The sequence below is a fragment of the Palaemon carinicauda genome, chromosome 31, assembly GCF_036898095.1.
Source record: "Palaemon carinicauda isolate YSFRI2023 chromosome 31, ASM3689809v2, whole genome shotgun sequence".
Lineage (NCBI taxonomy): Eukaryota > Metazoa > Arthropoda > Malacostraca > Decapoda > Palaemonidae > Palaemon > Palaemon carinicauda.
In genome coordinates this window covers 22,448,279-22,463,109 of record NC_090755.1, presented here as the reverse complement: position 1 = coordinate 22,463,109, position 14,831 = coordinate 22,448,279, and the positions used below count along the sequence as shown (strand labels likewise).

Sequence of the window (14,831 nt, the reverse complement as noted above, 5' to 3'; positions counted from 1 at the left end):
AGCAGGACACTTGGTAGGTGAGCTTTCATCGTTGGAATGAAAGCGTTCTGGGCTATCCCAATGGCTACAGCTTGGACCTTGAGACGTCCTGACAGGACGCTGGTTGCCACTATCAAACTTCCTCTTAAGAGGTCTGGACGCTTGACGCCAGTCTCTTTTAGGCACATCGTCATCCGAGGATAAATAAAAAACCTTAACCTCACCTTTCCCATGGTGAGGGCGAACGTCCTGGGAAACGTCAACAGGAACGCTCGAGGAGACGTCTACTCAGGAGCTAAAGCCTCTTGCCTCCTTTTGTCTTTCAACATTCCTTCTCCCAGGGGTTGGGGAGCTTGGACGAGGTCTAGGATTAGGAGAACGACAAGCCGGGGGGTGGCCATTTTGAAAAATTGTTAGAGTGATCACAACAAGCAAGGGTCAAAATATCAATATTAAATCATAAATCACGAGTATTCAGTCGAAAATCTAATCAAGCGAGAGTCAAAAACCAAATTATTGTACTTCACCAAGTGACAGCAATAAAATCAGGAAAAAAGCGAGGAGAATCTCCAACAATGTTGTCGCTAGCGACGGCAGAGAAAATATGAGGGATCAGGGGATGGTTCCTAGGTACCTCGCTAGGGTGCACAGGTGGTATACCTGGCTATCCAATCAGCGATTGCCGAGAGTTTTGAATTTTCTGTCGTGACGTCAGAGACGTAAGCTATATATATAACTACCAGGTAAGACGTGTTTAAAAAGAAAAAATTACGTACAGTACACTAAATGAATGAAACTTACGTAAAAACAATGTTAAAAATTTTTAGAGGCTGAGTGTATATTAACTTTTATTAAAAATGATATTTGAATCATAAAATAAATTTTTGAATATACTTACCCGGTGAATATATAGCTGCAACTCTGTTGCTCGACAGACAAACTCTACGGAAAAAACTCGCCAGCGATCGCTACACAGGTTGCGGGTGTGCCCATCAGCGCCATCTGTCGACCAGATACCCAGCTCTTATGTAAACAAAGACTCAATTTTCTCCTCGTCCCACTGCGTCTCTATTGGGGAGGAAGGGAGGGTCATTTAATTTATATATTCACCGGGTAAGTATATTCAAAAATTTATTTTATAATTAAAATATCATTTTTAAATATTTAACTTAGCCGGTGAATATATAGCTGATTCACACCCAGGATGGTGGGTAGAGACCAGTAATATATGTTTACATTTTATGAGCTAAGAGTTTTTTATTTCATTTAGAAGTTATCAAAATAACAAAAACAAAATAAATAGGTACCTGGTAAGGAAGTCGACTTGAACAATTACTCTGCCTTTTAAGTACGTCTTCCTTACGGAGCCTCGCGATCCTCTTAGGATGCTGATCGACCCCTAGGAGCTGAAGTATCAAAGGTTGCAACCCATACAACAGGACCTCATCAAACCCCTAATCTAGGCGCTCTCAAGAAATGACTTTGACCACCCGCCAAATCAACCAGGATGCGAAAGGCTTCTTAGGCTTCCGGACAACCCATAAAAACAACATTAAAAACATTTCAAGAGAAAGATTAAAAGGGTATGGAATTAGGGAATTGTAGTGGTTGAGCCCTCACCCACTACTGCACTCGCTGCTACGAATGGTCCCAGTGTGTAGCAGTCCTCGTAAAGAGACTGGACATCCTTTAGATAAAAAGACGCGAACACTGACTTGCTTGCGTCCATTATACTTCGCAGAGATCTATTTTGCTTAAAGGCCACGGAAGTTGCAACAGCTCTAACTTCGTGCGTCTTCACCTTAAGCAAAGCTTGGTCTTCCTCACTCAGATGTGAATGAGCTTCTCGTATTAACAGTCTGATAAAGTAGGATAAAGCATTCTTTGACATAGGCAAAGATGGTTTCTTAACTGAACACCATAAAGCTTCAGATTGGCCTCGTAAAGGTTTAGTGCGCTTTAAATAGAACTTAAGAGCTCTCACAGGGCATAAGACTCTTTCTAGTTCATTGCCTACAATCTCCGATAAGCTGGGAATATCGAACGATTTAGGCCAAGGTCGAGAAGGCAGCTCATTTTTGGCTAGAAAACCAAGTTGTAGCGAACATGTGGCTTTTTCTGATGAAAATCCGATGTTCTTGCTGAAGGCATGAATCTCACTGACTCTTTTAGCTGAGGCTAAGCATACTAGGAAAAGTGTCTTTAGAGTGAGATCTTTCAAGGAGGCTGATTGTAGTGGCTCAAACCTGTCTGACATGAGGAATCTTAGTACCACGTCTAAATTCCAACCAGGTGTAACCAAACGACGCTCCTTAGTGGTCTCAAAAGACTTAAGGAGGTCTTGAAGATCTTTATTGTTGGAAAGATCTAAGCCTCTATGCCGGAAGACTGATGCCAACATGCTTCTGTAGCCCTTGATAGTGGGAGCTGAAAGGGATCGTCCTTTTCTCAGGTATAAGAGAAAGTCAGCTATTTGAGCTACAGAGGTACTGGTCGAGGATACAGAGACTGACTTGCACCAGTCTCGGAAGACTTCCCACTTCGATTGGTAGAGTCTAATGGTGGATGCTCTCCTTGCTCTAGCAATCGCACTGGCTGCCTCCTTCGAAAAGCCTCGAGCTCTCGAGAGTCTTTCGATAGTCTGAAGGCAGTCAGACGAAGAGCGAGGAGGCTTTGGTGTACCTTCTTTACGTGTGGCTGACGTAGAAAGTCCACCCTTAGAGGAAGACTTCTGGGAACGTCTACTAGCCATCGAAGTACCTCGGTGAACCATTCTCTCGCGGGCCAGAGGGGAGCAACTAGCGTCAACCTTGTCCCTTCGTGAGAGGCGAACTTCTGCAGTACCTTGTTGACAATCTTGAACGGTGGGAATGCGTAGAGATCTAGATGTGACCAATCTAGGAGAAAGGCATCTATATGTATTGCTGCTGGGTCCGGGACTGGGGAGCAATAGATTGGAAGCCTCTTGGTCAGCGAGGTTGCAAAGAGATCTATGGTTGGCTGGCCCCAAGTGGCCCAAAGTCTCTTGCACACATCCTTGTGGAGGGTCCATTCTGTTGGAATAACTTGCCCTTTCCGACTGAGACAATCTGCCATGACATTCAAGTTGCCTTGGATGAACCTCGTTACTAGTGAGATGTCTTGACGTTTTGACCAGATGAGCAGGTCCCTTGCGATCTCGTACAACGTCTTTGAGTGGGTCCCTCCTTGCTTGGAGATGTACGCCAAGGCAGTGGTGTTGTCTGAGTTCACTTCCACCACTTTGCCTCGAAGGAGAGACTTGAAGCTTTTCAAGGCCAGATGTACTGCCAACAGCTCCTTGCAGTTGATATGCATGTTCCTCTGACTCGAGTTCCACAGTCCTGAGCATTCCCGACCGTCTAATGTCGCGCCCCAGCCCACGTCCGATGCGTCCGAGAAGAGAACGAGGTTGGGAGTCTGAACAGCCAGGGGAAGACCCTCTCTTAAGTTGATATTGTCCTTCCACCAAGTCAGACAAGACCTCATCTTTTCGGAAATCGGGATCGAGACCGCTTCTAGCGTCTTGTCCTTTTTCCAGTGAAAAGTTAGATGGTATTGAAGCGGATGGAGGTGTAGTCTTCCTAATGACACAAATTGTTCCAGGGATGATAGCGTCCCTACCAGACTCATCCACAGCCTGACTGAGCAGCGTTCCTTCTTCAGCATGTTCTGGATGAATAACAGGGCTTGACTTATTCTGGGGGCCGACGGAAAAGCCCGAAAAGCTAGACTGTGAATCTCCATCCCTAAATACACAATAGTTTGGGATGGGACCAGTTGCGACTTTTCCAAATTGACTAAGAGTCCCAATTCCTTGGTCAGATCTAGAGTCCACTTGAGATTCTTCAGACAGCGACGACTGGAAGAGGCTCTGAGAAGCCAGTCGTCCAAATAAAGGGAGGCTCGGATGTCCGATAAATGGAGGAATTTGGCTACATTCCTCATCAGCCTCGTAAACACGAGAGGAGCTGTGCTTAGGCCAAAGCACTGGGGCCGAAACTGGTAGACCACCTTTTCGAAAACGAATCTCAGAAAAGGTTGGGAGTCTGAGTGGATGGGGACGTGGAAGTAGGCGTCCCTTAGGTCTAGGGAGACCATCCAGTCTTCCCTTCTGACCGCTGCTAAGACTGACTTTGTGGTCTCCATGGAGAACTTCGTCTTTGTGACAAAGACATTCAGAGCACTGACGTCTAGCACCGGCCTCCACCCTCCTGTCTTCTTTGAAACCAAGAAGAGGCGGTTGTAGAATCCCGGTGATTGAAGGTCCGAGACTTTGACCACCGCTCCCTTCTTTAGCAAAAGAGACACTTCCAGTTTCAGGGCTTGTCTCTTTTCTTCCTCTCTGTACCTGGGAGAGAGATCGATGGGAGACGTCGCTAGAGGGGGTTTTCGTACAAACGGGATCTTGTACCCCTCTCTGAGCAACTTCACAGATTGAGCATCTGCGCCTCTCTTCTCCCAGGCTTGCCAGAAGTTCTTGAGTCTGGCTCCCACTGCTGTCTGAAGTTGCGGGCAGTCAGACTCTGCCCTTAGAGGACTTGGATCCTTTCCTCTTCCCTCGCTTCCCTTCGGCACGAGCACCTCCTCTGCTGGAGGCTCTGCCACGAAAGGGCGGAATAAAGCGAGACGCTGGAGTGTCCATCCTCGGTCTAGCTGACAATGTAGGCAAAGGGGGAGCTTTGCGAGCTGAGGACGCAACAAGATCGTGAGTGTCCTTCTGCACTAACGAAGCGGCTATTTCCTCTATCAGGACTTCTGGAAAAAGGCACTTGGAAAGAGGAGCAAAGAGAAGCTCAGATCTCTGGCACGGTGTAACTCCAGCAGAAAGGAATGAGCAGAGAGATTCTCGCTTTTTTAGGACTCCGGACACAAATGAGGCAGCAAGCTCATTGGACCCATCACGGACGGCCTTGTCCATGCAGGACATAATGAGCAAAGAAGTCTCTTTATCTGTCGAAGAGATCTTCCTGCTTAGGGCTCCTAGGCACCAGTCTAAGAAGTTAAAGACTTCAAAAGCCCTAAAGATTCCTTTCATAAGGTGGTCCAGGTCCGATGATGACCAACAAATCTTTGAGCGTCTCATGGCAAGGCGGCGGGGAGAGTCTACAAGACTTGAGAAGTCGCCCTGGGCAGAGGCAGGAACTCCCAAGCCGAGAACTTCTCCCGTGGCATACCAGACGCTCGATCTAGAAGAGAGTCTAGCAGGGGGAAAAGCAAATGCTGTCTTCCCTAAACTCTTCTTGGACTCTAACCAGTCTCCTATCACCCGCAAAGCTCTCTTGGACGAGCGTGCGAGGACGAGTCTAGTAAAGGCAGGTGTGGTAGAAGGCATGCCTAAAACAAACTCTGAAGGCGGAGAACGAGGAGCCACAGAGACAAACTGGTCAGGAAACAGCTCTTTGAAAATAGCCAAAACTTTTCTAAAGTCCAAAGAGGGTTGAGTAGACTTAGGCTCGTCCAATTCTGATTGTTGTTCATCTTGATGTGCAGCAACATCGTCATCAGAAAGTTCCTCATCCGAGAACTGATGAGGAAACGGCAACGGAGTGGGTAACGGCTGGTTCGCTGAGTCCGGTCGCACTGGTGCATGCGTGACTGAGCTGGACGCAACGTCATGGACCTGCTGCACAGTCTGTGAGCTGTCAACAACCATGGTAGCGCGAGGACGCACAGCGTCTACCCGAGACTGTCTAGACTGACTGGGTTGCGCAGTGGAAACCACACTGGGTTGCGGAGGTTGACGCACCGCGTCAAAACAAGTCAACTCTGAAGGTTGTTGAACGTCCAGAACGTCAACACCCACCTCCGTGCGTCGCTTAACGTCAACATGCGGCTGGCAGCCCACACTGGAACGCATCGGTGGAGGAACTCCCTTAACTGGTGTACGTGAGAAAGTTACCTCAGCGTCCACAGGACGCACAACCGATCGCTTGGAAGGTTGTAGGCTAGGTACTGCACTCGCTGCTGGTACGGCAGCCACCTTCTCCGCATGAAAGTCCTGCATCAGAGACGTAAGCTTGGACTGCATGTCTTGCAGTAAAGCCCATTTAGGGTCTACGGGAGCAGGTGCGGCGACAGACGGTGTTAGTGTCTGAAGCGGTACCGCTTTGCCTCTCTTAGGCGGTGAGCAGTCATCAGATGACGGCAACGAGTCCGAACTGACCCAGTGACTACAACCGGGACGTTGGACTTGTCCTGAAGGGACCGATTTACGTTTTAAAGGTCGTGAGACCTTGGTCCAAAGTTTCTTGCGAGAAACACCTTCAGACGACGAGGTATAAATGGGCTCTCTCGTCTTAGGTAGGTAGGGGCGATCTTGGGGAGATACGCCCGATACCATAGAGGGAACGTCTGTTCGCTGATTAAAGCCTCTCGAACCCATGCGTCGTACGACATTGCTTCTCCCCTGGACTTGGGAGCTTGCAAGAGGTCCCGGACTAGGAGGACGACAGGCACGAACAGACGAACCCTCAAGCGCAACACTGTTCACAACACTATCACTTGGCACTTTAGCACTTCCCACTGCACTTTGGCACTTAAGTTCCTTAACATCCGCCATGAGCTGATTGCGGTCACTTGCAAGGGACTCAACTCTCTCACCCAGAGCCTGGATGGCACGCATCATGTCAGCCATCGATGGTTCCTGAGTGCTAGGAGGGGGGTTAGGAACAACCACTACAGGGGAAGGAATAGGTTGTGGGGCATGAGGAGAGGATACATCAATAGACCGAGACGAACTTCTCCTAACTCTATCTCTCTCTAGCCTACGTGTGTACTTTTCGAATTCGATAAAATCGAATTCCGAAAGGCCCACGCACTCCTCACACCGATCTTCCAATTGACAGGTTTTACCCCTACAATTGGAACAAACAGTGTGAGGGTCGATAGAAGCCTTCGGAAGACGCCTTGAACAGTCCCTAGCATTGCATTTCCTAAATTTGGGAACTTGTGAAGGGTCAGCCATTTTGAATTGGTCAAGGGAAAATTCCAAAAACGATCTAAGTCATCAACAATGAATCCGTTACAAAAAAAGAGTTCAAGGATTTGTTTGAAGAAAAACCCTGCACAGCGAAAGCTCAAAACCAGAATATAGTACTTCACCAATAAGATGTGAAAAAACTCCAGTTTAGCAACAGCGAGTAAGGTACGTCTTGACGACACCTCGACAGAGAGAAAATTGAGTCTTTGTTTACATAAGAGCTGGGTATCTGGTCGACAGATGACGCTGATGGGCACACCCGCAACCTGTGTAGCGATCGCTGGCGAGTTTTTTCCGTAGAGTTTGTCTGTCGAGCAACAGAGTTGCAGCTATATATTTACCGGCTAAGTTAAATATTTAAAATTCAAAGTTACTTAGTACAGTAATTCATATTCTACTTTACAACTCTAATAACTGAACTGTGCAAATGAAAATTTTGCTGAAAAATATCTTACTATTTTGCAAAGGTAGGAGGACGGTCTATGCCATCATGATCACTGAGCTCTACCAGGGTTGCCAGAGGAGGAATTGCTGGATGAAGAGTTGCCAGAGGAGGACTTGCTGGAGGAAGGGTTTCAAGTTCAGAAGAATCAGTTGTTGAACAAGGAGGTGATGGTGCCTCAGGCTCGGTGGTGACCGTTTCACATGAGGGGGGAAGAAAATTGTGATGGGTAGCTGCTTCGCTACCTTCTCATTGCATCTAGGGTGCTCTTGTAGGCTGAGAAACCATCAACCAATGAATGCATGAACTTGAGAGCACGTACCAATGAAGAGTCCATGCTATAGGCCTTTTGCTTTAGTTTTGCCAACATCCGTGATATCTCTGCTAACTTTTTGAGCATGAGCATGATGCTATCATTATCCTTGTCAAGTTCATTAGGCTACCCCTCTTCCTCACTTACTGAACGAACTAATTCAGCCAGGTCTTCTTCATGGCCCTCAAGCAACTCAAAGATGTCATCCTCAGCCCCTTCCTTGAAGCCTTCAACTTACACTTTCCTTACTAAGGTCACAATCTTCTTGACTGTTTCTTGGAAAGCTTCATCAGGACTGAATCCAGCAAAGTCCTTCACACACCCTGGCCACAGATGTTTCTAGCATGCACTGTCAGTCTCGGGCATGACATTGTGGAATGCTTCCTCGATACCACACACACAGTCTGCGATTGTGAATCACTTTTAATACTGAATAAAGTTCAGGTCAGAGTTGTCATGCCCCACTAATTGGGTTTGCACCATCACTAGTCGGCTGTAGTGGGCCCTAAAGTTCTTGATCAACCCCTGGTTCATAGGCTCCATGAGGGCAGTGGTGTTCGGAGGAAAAAACACCACTTGCACATAACAAGCCACATACTGTACCTGACAGAGGATGGATGTCCAGAGCATTGTCAATGGTAAGCAGGACCTTGAACTCCAACCCCTTATTCTGCAAGTAGTGCTCAACCTCTGGGGAAAAGCAGTATTGAAACAGTTAAGGAAGAGCTCACTTGTGCGCACGTTATGCATCCAGTAAACCGGCAGCAAATTCATGTTACGGAGTTGAAGTGCATGGGCATTCCTGATTTATAAATGAAGCCAGGTTTATTAAGGTCTACTTCAGCTTTTCTGCAAAAAATCAATGTACATCTGGGAAAGACAGAAAAAGGCACAATTATTCGAATGGGGTTTGATTAATACTGTAAATTCCAATAAATATGTTATTTTTATAATAAAATAAATTTTTGAATATACTTACCCGGTGATTATATAAGCTGTAGCTCTGCTGCTCGACAGAAAACTCTACGTTAAAAATCCGCCAGCGATCGCTATGCAGGTAGGGGTGTACTTCAACAGCGCCATCTGTCGTGCAGGTACTCAGTACTCATTGTAAACAAAGAACTCAATTTTCTCCTCGGTCCACTGCGTCTCTATTGGGGAGGAAGGGAGGGTCCTTTAATATATAATCACCGGGTAAGTATATTCAAAAATTTATTTTATTATAAAAATAACATTTTTCAATATTTAACTTAGCCGGTGATTATATAAGCTGATTCACACCCAGGGGGGTGGGTAGAGACCAGCAATAAATGTTTACATTATTATGAGCTAAGGATTTTTTATTTCATTTTAGCAGTTATCAAAATAACAAACATAAAATAAATAAGTACCTGGTAAGGAAGTCGACTTGAACAATTACTCTGCCTTTTTAAGTACGTCTTCTTTACGGAGCCTCGCGATCCTCTTAGGATGCTGAGCGACCCCTAGGAGCTGAAGTATCAAGGGTTGCAACCCATACTACAGGACCTCATCAAAACCTCTAATCTAGGCGCTTCTCAAGAAAAGAATTTGACCACCCGCCAAATCAACCAGGATACGAAAGGCTTCTTAGCCTTCCGGACAACCCAAAAACAACAATAAAAACATTTCAAGAGAAAGATTAAAAAGGTTATGGAATTAGGGGAATGTAGTGGTTGAGCCCTCACCCACTACTGCACTCGCTGCTACGAATGGTCCCAGGGTGTAGCAGTTCTCGTAAAGAGACTGGACATCTTTAAGATAAAAAGACGCGAACACTGACTTGCTTCTCCAATAGGTTGCGTCCATTATACTTCGCAGAGATCTATTTTGTTTAAAGGCCACTGAAGTTGCAACAGCTCTAACTTCATGTGTCCTTACCTTCAGCAAAGCTTGGTCTTCCTCACTCAGATGGGAATGAGCTTCTCGTATTAACAGTCTGATAAAATAGGATAAGGCATTCTTTGACATAGGCAAAGATGGTTTCTTAACAGAACACCATAAAGCTTCTGACTGTCCTCGTAAAGGTTTAGTTCGTCTTAAATAGAACTTAAGAGCTCTAACAGGGCATAAGACTCTTTCTAGTTCATTTCCAACCATATTTGATAGGCTTGGAATGTCGAACGATTTCGGCCAAGGACGAGAAGGTAGCTCGTTTTTGGCTAGAAAACCAAGTTGTAAAGAACATGTAGCCGTTTCAGATGAAAATCCGATGTTCCTGCTGAAGGCGTGAATCTCACTGACTCTTTTAGCTGTGGCTAAGCAAACCAAGAAAAGAGTCTTTAAAGTGAGATCTTTAAAGGAGGCTGATTGTAGTGGCTCGAACCTTTCTGACATGAGGAATCTTAGTACAGTGATACCTCGGTACTCGACCATAATCCGTTCGAGATCCGTGTTCGACCTCCGATTTGTTCGAGTACCGAATTTTTTTTCCCCATAAGAAATAATGGTATATATTCTATTCCGTTCCCAAGCACTCGAACAGGCCCAAAATATTAATAAAACGTGTACCTAAACAACAATAATTATCTAAATGTGTATGAAATTGGTCAGAAAATCCTATAAAACAATTTTAAACCATTTACTGTACTAAAATAAAACAATTTTAAACCATTTTCTGTACTGTAGTGAACATACCTTTGAGCAGCGGTTCGATGGCATACAGGGATGGATGTGGAGAGGATGGAAGGGGGAGGTTACTGCTTGGAAGGAGAGTCCCCTTCCATGATGTGGCGGGGTAGTTCTCCTTCAGGAGTTGTTTCTCTCTCCAATGAAAGGGTGGGCAGATCTATTTCAGGGGTTTCTTCTCTTCTTTGTCTCTTCTTTGGAGGAGAAACAGGCTTTGATGTAGCAGCTTTCTTTTCTTTTGTGAAAAACTGGTCTATTGTTAATTGTTTCTTCCTCCTCTGCAGTATTCTTCGAAAATGATACATGACACTATCATTAAACATATGCACTGCCCGGTTTGCTACTGCAATTTCTGGGTGGTATTTTTCAGCAAAAGCCTGCACATCTGCCCACTTGGAACAAATTTCATTGATGAGAGAACTTGGAACATCCTCCCTTACCTCATCCTCTTCTGAAGATTCCTGCTCCACAATCAGATCCTGCTGCTGTTGTTGTTGCAGGTGCAACAATTCCTCCACAGTCAACTCGGTAGAATGGCTTTCTACAAGCTCATCAATATCATCCTTGTCGACCTCAAGCCCCAAACTCCTGCCCATGACAACAATTTCCTCAACGACATCAGTGTCATCAGAAATTACAGGGGTAGCAGTGCTTGGACCCGCCTCTGGTTGGAAACCTTCAAACTCCCTCTCTGTGACACATGATGGCCACAGCTTACGCCAGGCAGAGTTCAATGTCCTATAGGTCACACCTCGCCAAGCTTGGTCAATCATGTTAACAGAGTTGAGGATGCTGAAGTGTTCCTTCCAGAATTCCTTTAGGGTCAACTTCGTGTCACTGGTCACTTCAAAACACTTTCTGAAAAGGGCCTTGGTATAGAGTTTTTTGAAGTTTGAAATGACCTGTTGGTCCATGGGCTGGAGTATGGGAGTAGTATTGGGGGGCAAGAATTTGATTTTGATAAAGCTGTATTCTTCTTTCAAGTCATCCTCGAGACCTGGAGGATGTGCAGGAGCATTGTCCATAACCAGAAGACATTTCATTGGCAAGCTCTTTTCAATGAGGTAAGCCTTAACCTGGGGGGGCAAACACTTCGTTTATCCACTCAGTAAAGAATTGTCTTGTGACCCAAGATTTAGTGTTCGAGCGCCACATAACTGGTAGTGCACTTTTACAAATATTATTTCGTTTGAACACCCGGGGGTTGTCCGAGTGGTACACTAACAAGGGTTTGATCTTGCAATCGCCACTTGCATTTGCACACAGCAACAATGTTAGCCTATCTTTCATTGGCTTGTGACCTGGCATCTTCGTCTCGTCCTTGGTAATGTACGTATTGGCTGGCATTTTCTTCCAAAATAACCCAGTCTCATCACAATTAAAGACTTGTTGTGCGATCAAATTTTGTTCATTTATGTACCGATCGAATTCCCCCACGTATTTATCGGCTGCAATTTGATCCGAACTAGCTGCCTCCCCATGCCTAGTAACACGATGAATACCTGTTCTATTACGAAACTTTTCAAACCAACCCCTGCTCGCTTTAAATGTAAATGAATCACTTTCACTGGTACTCGGACTTTTCTTCACTAATTCTTCATAGATATGCAACGCTTTTTCACAAATGAACGCTTCACTAACACTTTCCCCGGCCAACTGTTTTTCTTTAATAAATATTAAAAGCAACTTTTCCATCTCCTCAATCACTTGTGGCCTTTGCTTAGTTACCGCCGTAACTCCCGTTGCAACATTCGCCTTCTTAATCATTTCTTTATGCTTTAAAAACGTAGAAATGGTCGACTTCGCCATTCCGTATTCTACCGCTAAATCGGACACTCGTACACCATTCTCATATTTCGCTATAATTTCCTTCTTCAACTCGATCGTTGTTCGCACTGTTTTCCTCTTCTCCTTCCCCTTAACACTCATTACTTTCTTGGGACTCATTATGAAAGCTAAAAAAGCAATTAAAAGCACTGAAAATCACTAAATCACAACGAATGCTGATCGCGCGTTGTCTGAGTGACGCTCTCGAGAGAACTGATGCTTCCCGAACAAGCGAGAGTGGCCGAGATGGCGCGATCATCACAAAGCCCATGCGGTCGTCACGTGTTCGGCTGGTCGAGTACCGAATTTTTGGTCGAGCACCGCAGCAAAAATTTCTCGAAAATTTTGGTCGAACTCCGAATTGTTCGAGTATAGAGTCGTTCGACTACCGAGGTATCACTGTACCACGTCTAAATTCCAACCAGGTGTAGCCAAACGACGCTCCTTCGTGGTCTCAAAAGACTTAAGGAGGTCCTGTAGATCTTTGTTGTTGGAAAGATCTAAGCCTCTGTGACAGAAGACTGATGCCAACATGCTTCTGTAACCCTTGATAGTGGGAGCTGAAAGAGATCTTTCTTTCCTCAGGTATAAAAGGAAGTCAGCTATTTGAGTTACAGAGGTACTGGTCGAGGATACTGATACTGACTTGCACCAGTCTCGGAAGACTTCCCACTTCGACTGGTAGACTCTAAGAGTGGATGTCCTCCTTGCTCTAGCAATCGCCCTGGCTGCCTCCTTCGAAAAGCCTCGAGCTCTCGAGAGTCTTTCGATAGTCTGAAGGCAGTCAGACGAAGAGCGTGGAGGCCTTGGTGTACCTTCTTTACGTGTGGCTGACGTAGAAGGTCCACCCTTAGAGGAAGAGTTCTGGGAACGTCCACTAGCCAACGAAGTACCTTGGTGAACCATTCTCTCGCGGGCCAGAGGGGAGCAACTAACGTCAACCTTGTCCCTTCGTGAGAGGCGAACTTCTGCAGTACCTTGTTGACAATCTTGAACGGGGGGAATGCATGTGACCAATCCAGTAGAAAGGCATCTATATGAACTGCTGCTGGGTCCGGGATTGGTGAGCAATATATTGGGAGCCTCTTGGTCATCGAGGTTGCGAAGAGATCTATGGTAGGCTGGCCCCATGTGGCCCAAAGTCTCTTGCACACATCCTTGTGTAGGGTCCATTCTGTTGGAATGATTTGTCCCTTCCGACTGAGGCAATCTGCCATGACATTCAAGTTGCCTTGGATGAACCTCTTTACTAGAGAAATGTTTAGATCTTTTGACCAGGTGAGGAGGTCCCTTGCGATCTCGTACGTCATAGAGTGGGTCCCTCCTTGCTTGGAGATGTACGCCAAAGCCGTGGTGTTGTCCGAGTTCACCTCCACCACTTTGCCTTGAAGGAGAGACTTGAAGCTTTTCAAGGCCAGATGAACTGCCAGTAGCTCCTTGCAGTTGATATGCATTGTTCTTTGACTCGAGTTCCAAGTTCCCGAGCATTCCCGACCGTCTAATGTCGCGCCCCAGCCCGTGTCCGATGCGTCCGAGAAGAGAACGTGGTTGGGAGTCTGAACAGCCAGGGGCAGACCTTCTCTGAGGCTGATACTGTCCTTCCACCAAGTCAGGGAAGACTTCATCTTCTCGGAAATGGGGATCGAGACCGCTTCTAGCGTCTTGTCCTTTTTCCAGTAAACAGCTAGGTGATATTGAAGAGGACGGAGGTGTAGTCTTCCTAACGATACAAACTGTTCCAGGGATGATAGTGTCCCTATCAGACTCATCCACAGCCTGACTGAACATCGTTCCTTCTTCAGCATGTTCTGGATGCATAACTGGGCTTGACTTGTTCTGGGAGCCGACGGAAAAGCCCGAAAAGCTTGACTGTGAATCTCCATCCCTAAATACACAATAGTTTGGGATGGGACCAGTTGAGACTTTTCCATATTGACCAGGAGACCCAATTCCTTGGTCAGATCTAGAGTCCACTTTAGATTCTTCAGACAGCGACGACTGGAAGAAGCTCTTAGAAGCCAGTCGTCCAAATAGAGGGAGGCTCTGATGTCCGCTAAATGAAGGAATTTGGCTATATTCCTCATCAGCCTCGTAAACACAAGAGGAGCTGTGCTTAGGCCAAAGCACAGGGCTTGAAACTGGTAGACAACCTTTTCGTAAACGAATCTCAGAAAAGGTTGGGAGTCTGGGTGGATGGGGACGTGAAAGTATGCGTCCCTTAGGTCTAAAGAGACCATCCAGTCTTCCTTTCTGACCGCTGCTAGAACGGACTTTGTGGTCTCCATGGCGAACGTCTGCTTTGTGACAAAGACATTCAGTGCACTGACGTCTAGCACCGGCCTCCACCCTCCTGTCTTCTTTACCACTAAGAAGAGACGGTTGTAGAAGCCCGGGGTTTGATGGTCCAGGACTTTGACTACCGCTCCCTTTTCTAGCAAGAGAGACACCTCTTGTTTCAATGCTCGTCTCTTGTCTTCCTCTCTGTACCTGGGAGAGAGATCGATGGGAGACGTTGCTAGAGGGGGTTTTCGTACAAACGGGATCTTGTACCCCTCTCTGAGCAACTTCACAGATTGTGCATCTGCGCCTCTCTTCTTCCAGGTCTGCCAGAAGTTCTTGAGTCT

At 46.1% G+C, this 14,831-nt stretch overlaps 1 protein-coding gene across 3 annotated transcripts in view; it reads right to left on the bottom strand.

Annotated features, from left to right (window-relative positions):
- LOC137624346 (zinc finger protein 271-like) overlaps positions 1-14,831 on the bottom strand; it is a 118,066-nt gene that overhangs the window by 53,338 nt on the left and 49,897 nt on the right. Inside the window, exon 4 of one of the 3 annotated variants that reach the window (XR_011040723.1) lies at positions 7,435-8,604. The exons of the other annotated variants lie outside the window; for them this stretch is intronic. The gene's annotated coding sequence lies outside the window, so the exon portion shown is untranslated. The remainder of the gene's footprint in view (positions 1-7,434; positions 8,605-14,831) is intronic. 3 annotated transcript variants of the gene reach the window in all.